General features: G+C 45.1%; 1 protein-coding gene across 9 annotated transcripts in view; it reads left to right on the forward strand.

Annotated features, from left to right (window-relative positions):
* Positions 1-7,494: 7,494 nt before the first annotated feature.
* The window catches only part of IKZF4 (IKAROS family zinc finger 4), a 76,334-nt gene continuing 66,415 nt past the window's right edge, over positions 7,495-17,413 (forward strand). For 7 of the 9 annotated variants that reach the window (XM_077328837.1, XM_077328836.1, XM_077328840.1 and 4 more), the window contains exon 1: positions 7,495-8,124. The gene's annotated coding sequence lies outside the window, so the exon portion shown is untranslated. Of the gene's footprint in view, positions 8,125-9,003; positions 9,019-17,413 lie in introns of those variants that run through there. The other 2 variants (XM_077328833.1, XM_077328835.1) reach the window with 1 other exon arrangement.

Raw genomic sequence — 17,413 nt, forward strand, 5'->3', positions numbered from 1 at the left:
AGTCCATGGACATCTGGAGGGCCACAGTTTGACTACCCCTGACCTAAGGTCTCCACCCTTTGCACATCCCCCTGGGACCACCCTTAACCATTTTTCTATGTCACCGGAAAGCTCCCTAAAAGGTTATGTCTGTTCCTCCCAGCCCTCCTCCCGACTCCAATGGTTTAATATCAACAATTCTAGTTAGTTCCACTGGCTTTGGAAATAAGCCAGCCCGGTACTTCAACATTAGCCATATTGGCAGCATTTCAAGAGATGGTCAAGTATATCCTTCTCACAAGGCCTTCTGATTAAGACATTGTTCCAGAAGCTAAGTTACAGAGACAAAACATTACAGAACTTTGCATGGTCACATACAATGTTTAAACGTAGAACGGGCACTTTAGAAATCTTAGCATTTCATAGCATAGCAAAAGTGAAAAGTTCACCCCCTATTCCATCAATGGCACAGTATCCCTTTGGGGCAGCTATCACTGTGGGGTTGGAAGGGAGAGTTGTGCTGCGGAAGGGCTAGGTGTCTCTTCCCGCTGTGCCCCCAAACATAGAGTGATGTAAAGATTGAGAGTTTAGAGACTGGATATTCTGGATCTGCAATGTAATCCTACCCCACACTCCTGTGCTTATAAGTAGTTTTCTTACAACCTTTGCCAAGATTTGAAATTTGGGTGTGGGAGAGCTTTGATCTATTATTTTTTAATTTATTCCAGGGTATGGTGGGAGATATGTACATAGCTCCCCCCACCTCACACGCATGTACTCACACACACTCACTCACACACACACACACTTCAAAATTTCACAATGATTCATTTACAGAGAAACGAGACCACTATGCACTAGCACCACACCAATGGAAAAGACAGTTTAAAACCAATCAAGTTGAATTCATTTCGGCTTGCTTATTTGCTACTAAATATGAGACCCATTAACCCTTAATGTGTTTTTCGACACCTCTAGTTAGTGTTTTGACAATGGGAAGTCTAGCACTCTGTTGAAACTGTGCCATGAATCAAACAAGGCTGGACAGATGCCAGAACACAGGCTTGTAATGTTACAGGCAAAGGTAGCCGTTTTTCAAAGATAAGATATGCTGAATGCAGCAAAGGAAGGAGGTGCCAAGGGAGATACCTGCTGGGCTTCCGACTGATGCTGTGGGCAGCGTTTTCTTTGTGATGATCTTTTGACTCTAGATTTTGCACTAGCTCTAGGGTTGGCTGCCAATCTTTCTGGTCCAGAGTCAAGTGCGCCTGAGGTTGTTGATTTCAATTTCTGTTCATTATTTTGACTGTCCAGACTTTTCAACCGATTGGTGGTCTCTGCACACACCCCTTTCTGATGGTGGGCTGTGACCCAGTAGTTCTAAACTAGCCTGTAGTAGGGGAGTAGCCACGCCCTCTCTGTTCCCTCTAGATCTGATAGCTTTGGACTAGTTCCTGTGCAGATGAGCACAGTTGTGTAATGGGAGCCAGCCATGATTACTATTCACAGTTCTGCAAACCTTGGCTCTGTGGGAAATCATTTTTAAAGCCGCTGATTTGGGGATATAATGCCCCACACTTATTCAGAACGGATTTTTCTGCAAAGAAAGAGAGAGAGGGAGTCAATGAACTTGGTTATACTTATATTTGTGATCCATCCAGAATTAAGTTTGGGTGTATCCAGAGCGTGTGAAGGTATATGTTCTGGAAAAGTCTTGCTCACTTCAGAAGCTGTTAAGAGAGGGAATTTATTAGCCTAATTAGATTTAAAATATCTGTGTTGCATGAGAGGAATTGCCTTTAATCACTAGTTAGGTAAAGGTAAAGGTATCCCCTGTGCAAGCACCGAGTCATGTCTGACCCTTGGGGTGACGCCCTCTAGCGTTTTCATGGCAGACTCAATACGGGGTGGTTTGCCAGTGCCTTCCCCAGTCATGACCATTTACCCCCCAGCAGCAAGCTGGGTACTCACTAGTTACAGGAAACCTATTGTGATGCAAATATTACAGCTGTTACCAAACACCAGTGGCCAACTGGGGCTCTCCAGATGTCCATGGGCTGCAATTAACTGGGGCATCTGGAGAGCCACAGTTTGGCCACCTCTGCCTTAGAGCAAGAATCTATTTTTCTAGTAGCTTTTAAATAATACATTGGGTTAAATGTTAAAAACAACAAAACATTTGACCTGGAAGCTCTGAAGCTTTGCACAGTAAACCCCCCCTCCCCTGTCCTCCATGTTTCCCATTAAATGGGGAAATGCTGTTCAAACATGTTACAATGATGATCTGACTCCAATGGGAACAAGATAAATAAATTTATATTTACAAAAATAGAAGCACATCTTACGTGATATATTTATGTAGGTACATTTAGCTTATTGCAAACAGCTTAACTTCAAAAAGCTCCATCCAGGTCAGAGATAGAAGATAGGTCCGATATAAGATGAAACACATCTGGCTAAAGGGGCTCAACATCTAGCTGAAAGGCGGGACCTTCAAATATACCTGAAAGAATTTACTTAACCCTTTCCCTCCTAAATCTTCTTACATGCAGTTACAATACCCAACATAATAGGAGGTCTAGATCAGTGGTCCCCAACCCCCAGTCCGAAGACCAGTACTGTTGATCAGTTGGTACCGGGCCGTGGCTCCTCCTCATCCTCCTCGCCAGCTGCTGCCTCAGGGGGCTGCCCTGCCACTCTGCCGCCAGCTCATCTTTGGTTCTCTCCAGCAGCCGCCATGGCTGGGGCTTCCCCTCGGCGTGGCACTGCGCAGCTGCTGCTGGCATCGCCCCTCAGCAGGCAGCAGGAAGTCAGGGGTGCTGGCAGGAAAGCAAGTGGAGCAGGGGCTCAGGCGGCAGCAGCAACGTCCCTCAGCAAAAGACTATCCCCCCCCCCCCCGGGCCTCAGTAAAATTGTCAAGCGTTGACCCGTTCCCGGTGATAAAAAAGTTGGGGACCACTGGTCTAGATCATGTTCAGAATTGATGCCTCTTGTTTTAGTTCTCCCCAGTCTTCTTTCTATACTGCTTCCTCTTTTCCTTTTTCTGTACTTTCTGTTTTCCAATTCCAATTCAGGTAATGAAAATGAGGGTCAGGATGAATGAACCAGGCTAAAATGGGGTCTCCTTGGTCATCAGAGCCCCGTGGTGTACTTTATAAATTAAATGGCATCTCGTAGTAAAATGATGCGCTAACTTTTGTCGTTTTTCTTTGTTTTTCACTTCAAAAGGTGTCCTGACATACTTTGAAGTGTGTCATATTTCTTCCAGAGGAACTTGCTTGTTGCAAAGTGTAAGACAAAAATAGAACTTTGGGACAATCCCTGTGAAGCACTGAGCCATTTTGTCAGCTTGGTGTAGCTTTCTCAATTTTTTTACCGCTGGGAAACCCCTGAAGCATTCTTCAAGCTTCAAGAAACCCCAGAAGGGGTGTGATCCTGCAGAATATGCTTGGGAAGCCTAGCTGTGTACACGCCCACCTGGGCCCCCTCCCTTTCCCACCCCCTCCAGGCCCATCATTGGCCATTGGAGGGGCAGGTCAACATGACCATGATGGCAACGATGTTAACCACTCAGATATGTTTTGACAGCAAGGACTGCTGGACCATTGTCAACTGCATAAAATAAAATTAATCTGGTTTCTATGCGGTCTATTTGGTGATGTCCAAGTGCAAAGGAAATGCTTGTGTTACTTGAACCAAGTGTTCATGATAATAAACCAATTTTCACGATAACATTGTACCACATGATGTATGGTCATATCTCTGGGTAAATGTTTCACAATTTTTAAAAATTAACCCTGCTTCCTCACTGCCAGCTCAGTCACCTTGGGCTAGTAACAGCCCTGATAACGCTGTTCTGACCAAGCAGTAATATGAGGGCTCTCTCAGCCTCACCTCCCTCACAGGGTGCCTGTTGTGAGGAGAGGAAAGGAACGAGATTGTAAGCTGCTTTGAGACTCCTGGTAGAGCAGTGGTTCTCAACCTGGGGATCAAATGACCCTTTCATAGGGGTCACGGCAGGGCAAGTGGCTTGGCTGGGAGGGGGGCACCATCTATACAACAGTCTTGCGGGGTAGATCGAGATAGAGCGTTTGTCTGTTGAGCAGCGGAAAAGAGCGAGATTGGCATGATGGGACAAGAGGCAGAACTGAATTGAGAAAACCTGGGGGGGGGAAACAGTTTATATACTATCTAGAAAAATGGATCTTTATGCCATTGATCAGTTTTGGTTTAATTTCTGTGGAAGAACACTTGCATAATTTTATGGTTGGGGGTCACTATAGGAACCCTATTAAAGGGTCGTGGCATTAGGAAGGTTGACAACCACTGTGGTAGAGAAAAGCAGGATGTAAAATCAAATTCCTCCGTCTTGCAACCATGGCACCTCAGCTTGGACACAGAGCTCTTAAAATGGGCCACCAGCCTGTGGGTGTGGCCCAGCTGGACTACTGGAGATAGCATTGACTGTGCCGAGTTTTTCAAAACTACTTCAGCAACAGCTGCCATCACAACACAAGTATCTTCACTGCATGTATGCAATAAAAGATTTTTAATGTGTTTATTTAAAAAGGAGAGCTGGCTGAAATATAGTGTTTCTTCAAGTAACGTCTAACCTCACTCCTTGTGGTTGGTTCTAACTCCTTTGGTGGGTATTTTGCAGTGGCACCAACCAACCAACTCGTATCAGAATTCTAAAGGTGCCAACAGGCTTGAAAAGATTAGGGGCCCTTCCCCTAAAACAGTGGTTCTCAACCTTCCCAATGTTCCCCATTTTGTGGTGACCCCCCAATCATAACATTATGCAAGTGTTCTTTCACAGAAATTAAACTGAAACTGACCAATGGCGTGAATTGTATATAAATTGTTTTCCCCCCCCACGAGGTTTCTCAGTTCAGTTCTGCCTCTAGTCCCACCACCTGGAGCGCATGGCGGGAGACTGTGTTGTGCTGGAGGCACTGCTGGAGCAGCTGGCACCCGTGTGGGCGCCTGAAGGAGGAGCAGCAACAGTGGCAACCCCGCCCCCAAGCTGTTCACTCTACTGCGACCCCTGTGAAAGGGTCGTTTGACCCCAAAAGATGTCCCAACCCTCCCCCCCCCCCCCGGTTGAGAACCACTTCCCTAAAGGCTGGTCAGGGAACAAAGCCTTCCTTTTGAAACTGAAACAGAATTACGTCTTCCACAAGGCATCGTTTGCCCACTTCTGCTGTGCAGGATATGCTTTGAAAGCACCCAAATGGTGTCATATTTACAACTGAACTGGGTTATGAGCCTTTCAACTGGCTGTAAACCACCATGTTCCCCATAGCAGCCATCTGGAGGTGGTGCCCACTATATTTCAAAACACCATGAAAGTGTCCATGGGTTTAACTATAGCTTTACCTGAGAGAGGGAAAACAAAGTGTGGCATTGCCAAGAAGACCAGGGAAATTGCCCAAAGAAGAACTCTGGAGACAAAGAATGATACTTAGGAGGAAGGTGCTGCCTTTACTATTTAATTGTCTTCTTGCTGCCCCCTGCAGGGTCTTCTTTGTACACCAGACTTTGCCTTTTCTAATATATCTTCCCCTTTTTCCAAGGATCTCTGGGCAGCATCCATGGTTCTCCTCTCTATTTGAATGTAATATTTTGCTGACTAAAACACTGTGGTGAGCTATTGAACAAGATCTAAGCAGCCCTTCTTCGGGACCATTGTTATGTTTAAATTTTTTGGGAAAGGACAAATGGTTATTGGTTAACAACCAAGTGCTTGATGCCATGTAGGCAATAATATCACTGCAGATAGCAGAGGGGTGGTATGACTCATTTTGAGGACAACAGTCATTTTGCTTGCTGACCAAATTAGCGTGTGATGTTTTGATGTGCGTTTTGCATCTAGATCAAACAGAAGACTCAGCTGCCAGACCTAATTTGGATTATTAAAAACGTGGACGCTGCCCTATTTACATGTAGGATAAAGGGCTTTAATTAGCTAAAATCAGCTTGTATACTCCAGAGAGGACTACATTAATGCACCTGGGGTGAAACCCATGAAATTTAATGTGTTCCTATTACAAGGCTGCTTCCTTCAAAGAGAATTCTAAATCAAGATTGTCTGGACAGGAATGGAGGTGTACATTCAATGTTTAATAACAGCACTACCTGTGAAGTGCTTTGTGGCAATACCTTGTGACTTAGGTCCTAGCTGTTTCCATTTTGTGCAGTGTCTAGGGCTAAGGAGGAATTTGAATCCAAGCCTTTTGAAGTAGGATTACCAATCTGGCTGGGGAGGGGGTGGGGGTGGAGGGAGAAACGATGTATCCCTTTAATTGAGATGTTCTTTATCCAGATGTTGCTTATCTCTACGCTGTAAAAAAAACCACACCCTTCAGCTAAGGCTCTTCAGGACAGCTGGCTTATTACTGAGCCAAAGGTAGAGGAAGTAGTAAGAGCAGGTGCAATGCCTTGCAATTTAAAAGGTTTTTGCAATCCTGCTCTTAGTTACACCCTCCTAAAGTGCTGACTTCAAGGTACTTCGAAGAGTGTCTTTCTGCTAAGGTTACTAGTTAGTATCAGTGCAGTAAATGGAAAGTTTGCTTGCTGTTGGTGAAAGAAGATAATATTGTAGGGGTCCACCATAGTTTTTTTTTCCCCTGCCCAAGACACTCTGCTAGTGAGGCGAGCCCACTTGGTCCTCCCCCATTGTGGGAGGCTTGGAGCTCCCCACCCTTCCATCACGTCGATTATGTGTTATTAAAGCTACAGTCCTGCGGGCTTTTTAAGTAGGTGTAAACCGTGTCGAATATCCTGGAATTCATTTCCGAGTAAGCAGGCGCATCTGCGGGCTGTGATAAGCGAAAAGCCTAAACCTACTTTCTTGGAAGAATGCTCCGTCGACGCCAGTGGAAATTGCGTCTTGATAACATTGCTTTCGGTGTGTGTATAGAATGAACTTACGTTTTTTATTTGAAAAACACATCCGGGTGGATTGTCTGAATGTATTTTATTCTATTGTTTATCTACCGCCCTCCCCTTGCAGCTCAGGGCGGTTTACAGAGAACATCACCATAAGGTGGCTACAATAGAAGTTTGCTAACTACAGCAACAAACAGTAACAGTGATAACAGCAATAACATAATTAATAATACCGAACTGTTAACATATCGGCTGCAACTCCACAGATTACTCAAGGCAGTTTGCCCCCTGGTAGACTTGGTGGCATATCGGGGTGGGGGTGTTGGTTCCGGGGCCCAGTAATTGTTGAGTGCATTTAGTTCTAGAACTGTGCTTTCCCCCCACTTGCAAACACAATTAAAGCGCCTGTTGAGCTGAGCCGATCAGTATTGTTATTCCCGATCAGTATATGTCAGTTGCGGTTACTAATTCTTTGTTTCCGACGCTGTTCGATCCCACGGCTGTTCAAGGGGACCCAATTGGAATCAGTGATCGGGTTGCCATAGGAGTTCAGCAACACGGGAAACACAGATCAAGGCCGAATGGTTAACAGTTCTCTGTCAATACTGTATTATCGCTTGCCAATTAATTCCCCTAGGAACGGGGGGGGGGGGTCACAATTCGCCCAAACCACCAACTATTCATTGTATACGCGTCGGCCAGACGCCCCCGCCCCTTTTCTGGCGGGCGGGGTCGATGCTCTCGATGCTCCACCGTCCTGTCTGCTGGCTCGCTCTCCCTTGCCTCCAGACGCCGCCGCTTCTTCAGAGAGCAATCGACCCGCTAGGCGCTCGGGCGGCTCCTGTGCTTCGCAAGTCTCCGCGCGGTCGCCGCTTCTCCCCTACCCCGCTGCTCCCAATCGACGCGCTCGGTCCTCAACCGCTTTCCCTCTCCCCGCGGAGCGAGACGCTCGGACGGTGTTCGACGCGCTCGGCGCTCGCCCTCTCCCACCTCTGACGGAACGATGCCCTGGGCGCTTTCTCCGACCGCTCGACCCTCTCGACGCTCTTCTCCCAGTGCCTGTCTCCTAGCAGAGGGACCGGAAGTGGTTCGGGGAGGGGGGCTCGGTCCCTCCTCAGGTGAAGGCGCTGCTGATGGAGCCGCCGTCGCGGAGCCATTGAGCCCCCCGCCGGCGCCCCCCACCCCCCTCCCAGTGACTGGGCCGGGGGGGCCCTCCCTGTAGCGAGGCGGCTGGGTTGGAGCCCCCCCTTTCAGGTGAGGAGGAAGGGGAGCGGGGGTACGGGGGCCGGGAGGGGACAGCGACGAAGAAGGGAGTTTAAAGTGGGGAGTGGGATGGGGAGGCGGCCGACGGGGAGGGAGAGCCGCTGCGGGCTCAGGAAAGGCGGTCGCGGCGAGGCTGGGGAGGGATGATGCGGGTAGAGGAGAGCCGGTGCCTTATCGGGAGTCGCTATTGTAAGCCGTGGTAACTAAGGAACAACTGGCTGCAGGGAGAAAGGCGTGGAGGGAAACTTGGGCTGTGTCTGGGAGGAGCGCGAGGAAGATTCCTAAAGAAATGTCTGGCTGCTGGGGAACGGCACCCTCATGTTTCTGGATTGGGGATTGTTGGGTGGCAGGTAGAAGTGCAGCTGGCTGGAGGAGGAGGAGGAGGAGGCGGTGGGGACTAGAGAAGTTGGACAGTTACACATTCCTGGAACCTCGGAAACCGGTTGCTGAAGAGTAGGGAAGCAAGAAAAGAAAGGGAGGAGTTGTCGGTTTAGAGTAGGAATGTGCGAACTTTTAAAGAAAAAGCTGGGAGCCTTTGTCAGCTGTATCCTACCCAGGGGTTATTGTGCCTGCTTGGGACTGAATCTGTGGTTTGGAGTGATTGGTGGAGCACTGCATTTCCCTTGATCCGTGCACACTTTTTCAGGCATGCATTTCCCCCCCCCCCCTTCTCTTTTGGTGGCCTATCTAGATTTAGAAATATTTTTCCCTTGGGGAATGGAATTTGGTGACAGCGTCCTTATTGAATGCACTCAGCCAACCATTTTTCTCCCCGTGTCTCTTGGCGTATTGCAGTAATCGAGAATGGAGGAGGAAATGATGGGTTTTCAAATACCTTCCTTTCTTTCTGTTTACATCATCCTTTTTGTGGACAGTGCTGTAGGGGTAAGCGGACTCCTGCGTAGTAGAATGGATTGTACCAGTTCAGACTGCTGGAGATGGAGTGTGGCTTTGAATTTCTCTTCAATGCATAAAAGCCTCCCTGGAAATGGAGATCTAGCATTGACATCAAAGAAACAAGGCAGAACCTTTCCATCTGCTTTGCTCCTTTTCTACTTGCTGTTTGAATACAATAAAACGCTATACTTGAACATCATATGGGCCTCCCCTGCTGGCCTTGGTTTTTTCCTCCACCCCCCCTCCAAATAAAAACCTTTCAGGGAGGTCAAATAACAACTATACATTTAAACCAACTGAATGAGTTTGTGCTGCTAGTTTTAATTAGTTTTATAGTTTCAATGCTTATTCTCGTTGTGAGCTGCCCTGAGATGACTAGTTCAAGAGGGGAGGGCTATAAGTATAAGTAAATAATGTGATCCTCTGACTATTGTCTGATGTGGTCATGTCCATTCTTCCACTTCATATCTATGCTATTTCATTACCCTTTTTAATCTGAACTATACAAGCTGACTTAGAGTTGCTTTTGGAGAGAGTAACTTATATTGGCAAGAAACTCTGCTAGAATTCAGTTTCTCTGATTTCCAGCCATTTGCAGATTATATCTCCTGTTAAACTGAATATTACAAAATGACTAGTATGTTCCTTTCAAGATGAGGGAGGTGGAAGACATAATATTGTCAGGTTTTTTTTTTTTACTTCGGCGGGAAAAAATACTCTGCTGCTTGAGAAAGTGGAAACTGTGGGGGGGGGGAAATCCCTTGTCACTAATTTATTTTCTTAGTTAAGAGTCATTTATCTAAAGCATTGAAATCAACATTTTTTCCTTGGTTCAAACTGTTTTTTCCTTGGTTCAAACTGTCCTAGTGTCAAGCTCAGATATATAAATTAAAGTGGGTGTCTTGCTCTGGAGCTAAAGTTTGAACAATTGATTAGGAATGATTAATCAGAATCCAGGATAAAATTCTGATTTTCTAATTCTGAAGTTTGGTTGCTTTGCATATCAGGTTAGTTTCATAAATTGGTTTTAAGGCAAGGAGAACTTGTATCCACTAAAAGAGGCCAATTTGCTCCAGGTGACCAAGCTTTGTGTTTGTATAACATAGCTAGATGTGCTAGGTTTTGCAATCACATTGTCCATATTATCTTAAATATATATTTGTAAAGTAGGTGCTATGACTTTCCATAACTTCGTATTGCCGGTTACAATTGAAGAAAGGCAACTTCCAACCACGTGAACAATGGTGCTTAAGAGGCGAGATGTTGGATCCTAGCTAATAGATTATTGGACCAAAACTGACTAACATTGCCGCAAATGCAACAATATCTGTCTACAAAAAGCAGTATTCATAGGGGCAAAATGTTCTCTTTGTCAGTTGGGGCTTATCAGATAACAACAGGGCTTCATTCATTCTCTAGCATATGTTTAATGCTTCTAAACATGTATCAGGAGGCTGAATCTTTAAAAGGTTTCATGTTTCTTAGCTTGGCACAGTTAAGTCACGTGAGCTGGCATTGTCAGTAGGCTTTTTAATCCAAAAACTGGTTGTTAGGTTTCAAGAAAACTTTGCTTGTGCTGTCTTACTCAAATGGTATAAGGTGCCACTGATCTGTACAGCAGAAGGCATGCTACTTTCAGGTTCTTTTGTGTGAAAGAGATTCATGTTCCCGTGGCCAGCTTCAAGATGCTAGTGTGTTTAATCATTGTTGCTCATTGCCAGTTCAATGGTTGCAATGGAGGTAGCGGCTTCAAAAATGCAAAGCTTTAAGGTATCTTCTAACTGTCTTGGGATACTTTCTTAATTAGTGCTATTTAATTACCTGCTCCAATGCATGGTCATTTGAAAATGAGAAGAGCCAGCTCCTGAATTATTCCTAAAAGAATAATTCCCATTTGGTGGTATAGAGTGTTATAAATACTTCATTCACATTATCTTGTGATCCCTAAAGTAGCCCTATAAGGTAGACCAGTGTTCATAATTATTATTACTCTAGGGGGGCACTGTATGCTAGTAGGTTGCCTCGGGAGTTCTTGGCAGATGCGAGATTTGAACCAAGGACTTCCTGATTCACAGCTGAGACTCTGTGTCCGTTTTGCCGTGTCCTTTCTCTAGGGAGTGCTTTGCTGCTAACAGCCCTGTGAAACCATAACACTACTGTTGCTATTGTATTTCAGGCTTAATCTAAGGTGAAAGCTTTGTTTCTTATGAATAGTACTGATTGTGCTTTGACAGGTAAAAAATCTGTAATCAAGATAAATGGATGGTGCTGCCTTTGCCACTTTAACTACCTTTCTTGCAGGTATGGTGACAGGAGCAGGAGAAGCAGGCTTGCTCTCTGATTAAACTTTACTGCTTAAATGTATTTGGAAGTCTGAGTATGAGCTTCAGCAAATGCAGCCTCCCGTAATTTCCCTTTGGGGTCTGTCACGGTTACTTAGGAAAGCCTTCTGTGGAAGTCTCTCGTCTTTTATGCCCAGTCCAGAGACCTCTTGACGAAGGCAGCCCTGCAGTTGCTGTTGCCTCCTTAAGACTTGCCAAAGTTTTGAATGTTGCACAAGCCACCTTCCTGTTTGGTCTGGCTTTCAGTGACCTGGGGGGAAACTTATGTTGCTCGCCTTAGTCCATAATATTACATCATTTAGTAAGAGTTCGTGCTTTTCATGCTTTTAGCAGTGTTGTTGCATAACATTTGATCTTGGAATGAATTTAGCTTTAAGCAAAATGACAAGCTATTCAGGATCCAAACAATATTCTGTGTCACTAAAGTCAGCTACAGTTTCTACTGGATAAACAATCCAGTGTTGTTTTTTACCCTGTTTGCTACAAACTTTTCAGCTGAAATCTCCTGACCTGGAAATCTTATCACTCGCTACTTTGAACGTTAATGCCTTTAAAAAGTGCCAAAAATATGAACTTTAAATTGCTTCTCTCTTTCACTAAATGCTTAGCCTGACTGAACAGGTTTGACTGCACATCAAGAAGAGTGTTCAGGCTAGGATTCTGCTAATTCTCCACAGAAAGGGGGGGCTCCACAAATATGGAGAAGCATGTGAGAAACCCCTTCGACATGCCCTTGATGTTCAAATTTGTATTATAGATGGTGATGTGAACCAGTTGTGATTGGTTGGTGTTGGAAAGGGATTAAGAAGGAGGCAGTCTATTATTGTATTCCTCAAAACATCGTGAGTCTTCTTGATAAGTTGCTTTGAAGTTGCTAGTTCATACGTCTGCACATGAGGAAAGGGCATCTCTGCTTCAGGTACCTACAGCCTGTACTTCCTCTTGTAGAATGTGAGTATTCAACCACAAGTCCTGGTCCCCAGCTATAGCTGTAGTAATGATTAGCAATTAAATTGTGTTCCCCAAGAAGATACAAATGTCTCTGAGACTGAGCTGGCCAGAAGAAACCTGTAATGGCACTATTGTGCCATGGATATTTGGCCTTCTACCCTGAGAGATGGAGGTTATATCAGGTCACTTGCAGGGAGGAAGGCATAAAATGTCAGGGTGAGCTAAATGGCAGAGGAGAGACAGAGGCTGGGTTATTTTTCTGTTCTCCGGGAACATTTCATCTTAAAGCGCATGTATGTCCGTCATTACCAGTGTTAGCTGTGTTCATTGTGTCTCTGTACCTCCTCTCAAATATTAGTGGCGCACACCTCTTTGTTTTAAAGGTCAGCTCTGTGCTTTCGCAGGTGGCGGGTGGAAGTGGGGTTGACATTCATTGATCTGTCCAGTTAGGCGGTGAACAGGTAAACTTGTGGGATTTTTTTCTCCATTCTTTCACATGGAAGAACAATAGTGAAATGAGTTTTTAAGCAAAGGTTGGATATACACTTTTCTTGGATGTTTCAGGATGCTTAGGGCTGATCCTGTGTAGAGCAGGGGGTTGGACTAGATGGCCTGAATGGCCCCTTCCAACTCCATGATTCTACGATTCTATGATTCTAATCTTATCTTAGCAAAGCTGCTGACTGATTGTATGGTAGCAGAACCTTAAAGCCCTAACTAGGTCTTCAGGCCGCAGTGAGACACCATTTCTCCTTTGAATTAGGGCTTTCACTCAGCCCTTTGTCTTGGAACCTCAGATGTAAACCATGTTGGCCGTGGTGGTATGGGCCTAGACCAGCCTTTCTCAACTTTTTTACCATTGAGAACCCCCTGAAACCTTCTTCAGGCTTTGAGAAACTCCAGAAATGGCACGATCATGCAGAATATGGTTGGGAAGCAGAGCTGTGTACATGCCCACCCAGGGCCCCTCCTCCTCCCACCCACCCCAGGCCCATTCAATCTGTAAACAGTTGTTGAACATTTGTCAGGGGATATGACCATATATGTTCAACAACTTTTTAAAATATGTTAAAACTAGATTCAAAGCCCGTTCCTAAGAACAGGGATGCCGTTCCAGGCCCCCCCATCCTGCCGATGGTGTGGCTTCCCCTGGGCCCTCTGAGCAGACCCAGGGGAAGCTATCCCTAGCCCCCTTCTCCCGAGCCCAGTGGCCGGACTGATTGCCTACTCATGGCGGTAGGTGCGGCTTCTGGCCAGAGCTCTGGCTTGTGCTGGTGACGGCCCTCACCCGACTCGCTAGAACTGCTGTCTGTCCTGCTGAGGGGCCGCCCACTCTCCCCTCACTTAGGGCTTAGCCTTTTATGTAAACAGCGAATGCTGTTTACAGATTGAATTAACTCCCACCCATTCAGGAAACCCTTCCATGGCCATCAAGAAATCCCACATAACCTGCACTGATGGCAGCTTTTCAGGACCCAGTGCTGGCAGCTGCTCAGGAATCTAGTCTGCAGCAGAAACATATGGCAACCTTGGAGGGTACACCTAATGTACATTTTATTTTTACGGTGATTAACATGAGAATGAAGCATGTGCATAGCATCAATGGACTTTAAAATGCACACTTTGGTTAAGTTGTACATCTAATTCAAAATTAACATTGCCTTAACCAAGCTTCTGATGAGTAGTGGTAGTATTGTGTAACAGGTGAATTGTCCAGGCAGTCCCCCACCCCATTAAGTCATGGCTGACTTAGGGAACCCCATGGGGTTTTCAAAGCAAGAGATGTTCTGAGGTAGGTTGCCATTGTTGGGCTCCATGTTGCATCCCTGGTATTCCTCCGTGGTCTCCATTCCAAATGCCAACTTTCGCTGATCTGGCTTAACTTCTGAGATCTGACAATGTCGAGCCAGCCTGGGCTATCCAGGTCAGGGCTCCAGCCTGGTAGGTAACCCAAATGCTTGTCTGAAATGGGGTTTTAAAAAATCTTTGAATTCAAGGGAAGTACTTATGAATCTTTCGAAAACCTGTGTTTCCAAACGTGAGACCTCAAAAATACTTTTGAATGAAAGCTGAAACGTTACATTTCCAGAATCTTTGTGAGAACCTGGCAGCAAATGGTACGTAATGGCCATTCCTGTACTCTTCCTTTGTAGCCAATTGCAGAAAAATCTGCAGCATCTAAATATTAGATATTAATACTTGGAGACTAGAAATGTTGCTAAAACTGTGTTACTCTGAATTCTCCACAATCAGTCCTTCACATCTTTCAGGACTAATGTGGAAGCAGGAGCAATAAACAGTTTGCTAATGTCCATGCTCTCCAGTAATAAAACGGAACTCTTAATAGAGACAGTGACCAAATTCTCTCTTTCTCTTCAGAACCTATAAATGCATCACCTTTTTAACCCCCTCCCTTTTGGTACAGCTTTCTTGACTTTTCCCGTGAGGTTTCTCTGTGTTGTAGCCAGAAGCCATTCACTATCGCCATCAGGACACATTAGGAAAGCACCCTCCTTGGTGTTTAATGCACCTCTGGTTTTTGATCACTGCATCAGCGTGCTCGTTTACAAATTGTTTCCTTCAAGGCTTTCTTTTGAATTGTTTCTAACAATCCGAGCTCTCTTCTCTGTCTCATTCCAAAGCAGTGGCTCATCTGACTGACTCCTCTTTGCGAGGACAGTGGAAAATAAGCCTGCATGGAGGAAAATGAATGGCTGCTCATGGAAACAAGGGGTTGAGGGAAGACGTCAGTGCCTTCATAGATATTAAACTTTACTGTAGCTTGGTAAGCTTTAAAGATGTTGATTGCTGGCTACTGGCTCTCACAGATAATAGAACCAAGCTGGAAAGAATTCATGCCCCCCCTTGTGCAGAAGAATTCCCCGGATTAGAAGTATCGGATCATTGGCTTTTAAGGGAGTCTAACACCGAAGTTCTGCTTTTGTCTCTTCTGCCTTGAAATAGCTCCTCACTTGGTTGATGGCATGTGATAGCATCGCTTGTCCTCTTCCTCATCTGTCTTGATCTCTTCCTCTTGCCACTGATGCACTTTTTCCATGGTAGTCTCTATGCTGGTTCCTTTTTTTGCTTAACAGAAGGTACCACTTCTTGAGTACCTTGGGAAGTTTATATAGAAGCTTGCTGATGCGTTAATGGGTTGTACCAGGTTTCTGTTAAAAGCGGGGAGGTAATCTGTTCATAATCTTTAGGAATTTTGTAGTGCCAGTTTCTGTGTATCTTATACTTCAACCATTGCTTAAGATTTCTGTAATCCTGGCCCTATTACATTGGTTATTAAATGCCTCATTTTATTCATTGAATTGTTTCAAACTGTGCAATCCACCTTTACTCTCAGTGGGAAAAGTAGACTATAAAGGAAATAAATATTTCAAGAGCTTCTTGTGACCAGGGTGTTGGCTTTATGAAGGCAGAGTTCTCTGCCTTCAGGTAACAAACTCTGATCAGACTTGCTCTTTGTTTCCAAAATATTAGACTCAGTTGCGTGAGCTGTTTAACACTGGAAGATTGGTGGTGGTCTATTTCTTTAAAAAAATAAGTGAACCCTCTTACTCCACAGTCTACAGCCTTATACAAGGAGCTTCTCTGATTTTACAGCTCAAATGTGTAGTAGACCAGGTTTTCTGGAAACCCTGAGATTTTGTGGCTACTCTGGAGTTTTGTGACAGCCCTGAAGGGTTTCCCTGATTGGGTGGAAGTTAATTAATTTTAATATTTTTAAAACATTGATCAGGTGATATGACCATGTATGGTTATTTTGACCCCTCCCCATAGCCCATGATGGGTCTGGCTGAGGCTCATTGCACATGGTAGCAACTGGGCACCAGAGAGGTAATTACTCTCATTTTAACTTAACTGCCCGGTTGTGTGTGTGAGAGAGAGGAAGCAGCATAGACCTGCTCCAACCCACTTTCAAGCTCCCACTGCAGGCTCCCTTTGGTGAAGGAGAGCTAATTGGTAGCCAGCCCAGAATACAGGTATGGTTCTGTTCACAAATCATCTGAAAATATTTCTGTGCTGTCACTTCTGGCACTTTGGGAGTGGCCTGGTGATGTCACATCCTATATGTGTGTGTGGTGTCACTTCTGGTGACATGTGATTTCTGGGGACATGGCAGGAAGGTGTTGTGTGCTGACATCACTTCCTGGGTTTCTTGAAGCCTAAAGAATGTTTCAAGGGTTTCTCAACAGTAAGAAGGTTGAGAAAGGCTGGTGTAGACCACTTACCTGAGCAGGTATGTTCACAAGAAAGTCCGGAGAAGTCTCTGCACCAGCTCTGAGAGAAATTCTGCAAAGAGCAGGCATCAAAGAACAACAGAGTGTATGCCTTTGAACCTGGCTGTTCTCCATGTTTTCACTGTCACTTCTTAAATTGGCTAAGTGTGTTTGTTTATTATATTTACAGACTGCCTATCAGCCCGGATTGTTTGCAATTTAATTAAAGCAATTCACAATTAGGATAATCAGTTGCAGGGATAGAATGAGGCAATGCGTGTAGATGTGTGTATGCTAGTCCCCCCCCCTTTATTTTCTTGATCCGTAGCTGCTGTGTTCTGACATCATGGAAATGTGTTGTGGAGTAGAGTGCTGTGAAGCTTGGTCTTCTCAGGGGAGTGGATCCTGTTTAATCCATTGACAGTAGGGTCCCAGTTCTGCTCAGTAATACTTACTTATTGTAATTTAGGGCTGAACTGAACTCCTATTTCTCCTTAGTCTTCTATTGTGAGGGAAATAGTGCTCAATGTGGAAAAAACATAACACAACAGGGGAGACATGAATGGTGCCCTAGGATCACTGTTGGGGCAGTCCACAAACACCTAGCTTCTTTAAATGTAACAAAGTCTTCTGGGCCAGATGAATTGCATACAAGAGTACTAAAAGAACTTGCAGATGTAATCTCTGAACCTCTGTCCATTATTTTTGACACTTCTTGGAGAACAGGAATGGTGCCAGATGATTGGAGGTGGGCAAATGTTGTCCCCATCTTCAAAAAAGAAAAAAAAGAGGATCCAGGTAACTATCGACCTGTCAGCTTGACATCTGTAGCTGGCAACATTTGGGAACAAATTATCA

The sequence above is a fragment of the Paroedura picta genome, chromosome 3 (genome assembly GCF_049243985.1).
Source record: "Paroedura picta isolate Pp20150507F chromosome 3, Ppicta_v3.0, whole genome shotgun sequence".
In the NCBI taxonomy this organism is placed as follows: Eukaryota; Metazoa; Chordata; class Lepidosauria; order Squamata; family Gekkonidae; genus Paroedura; species Paroedura picta.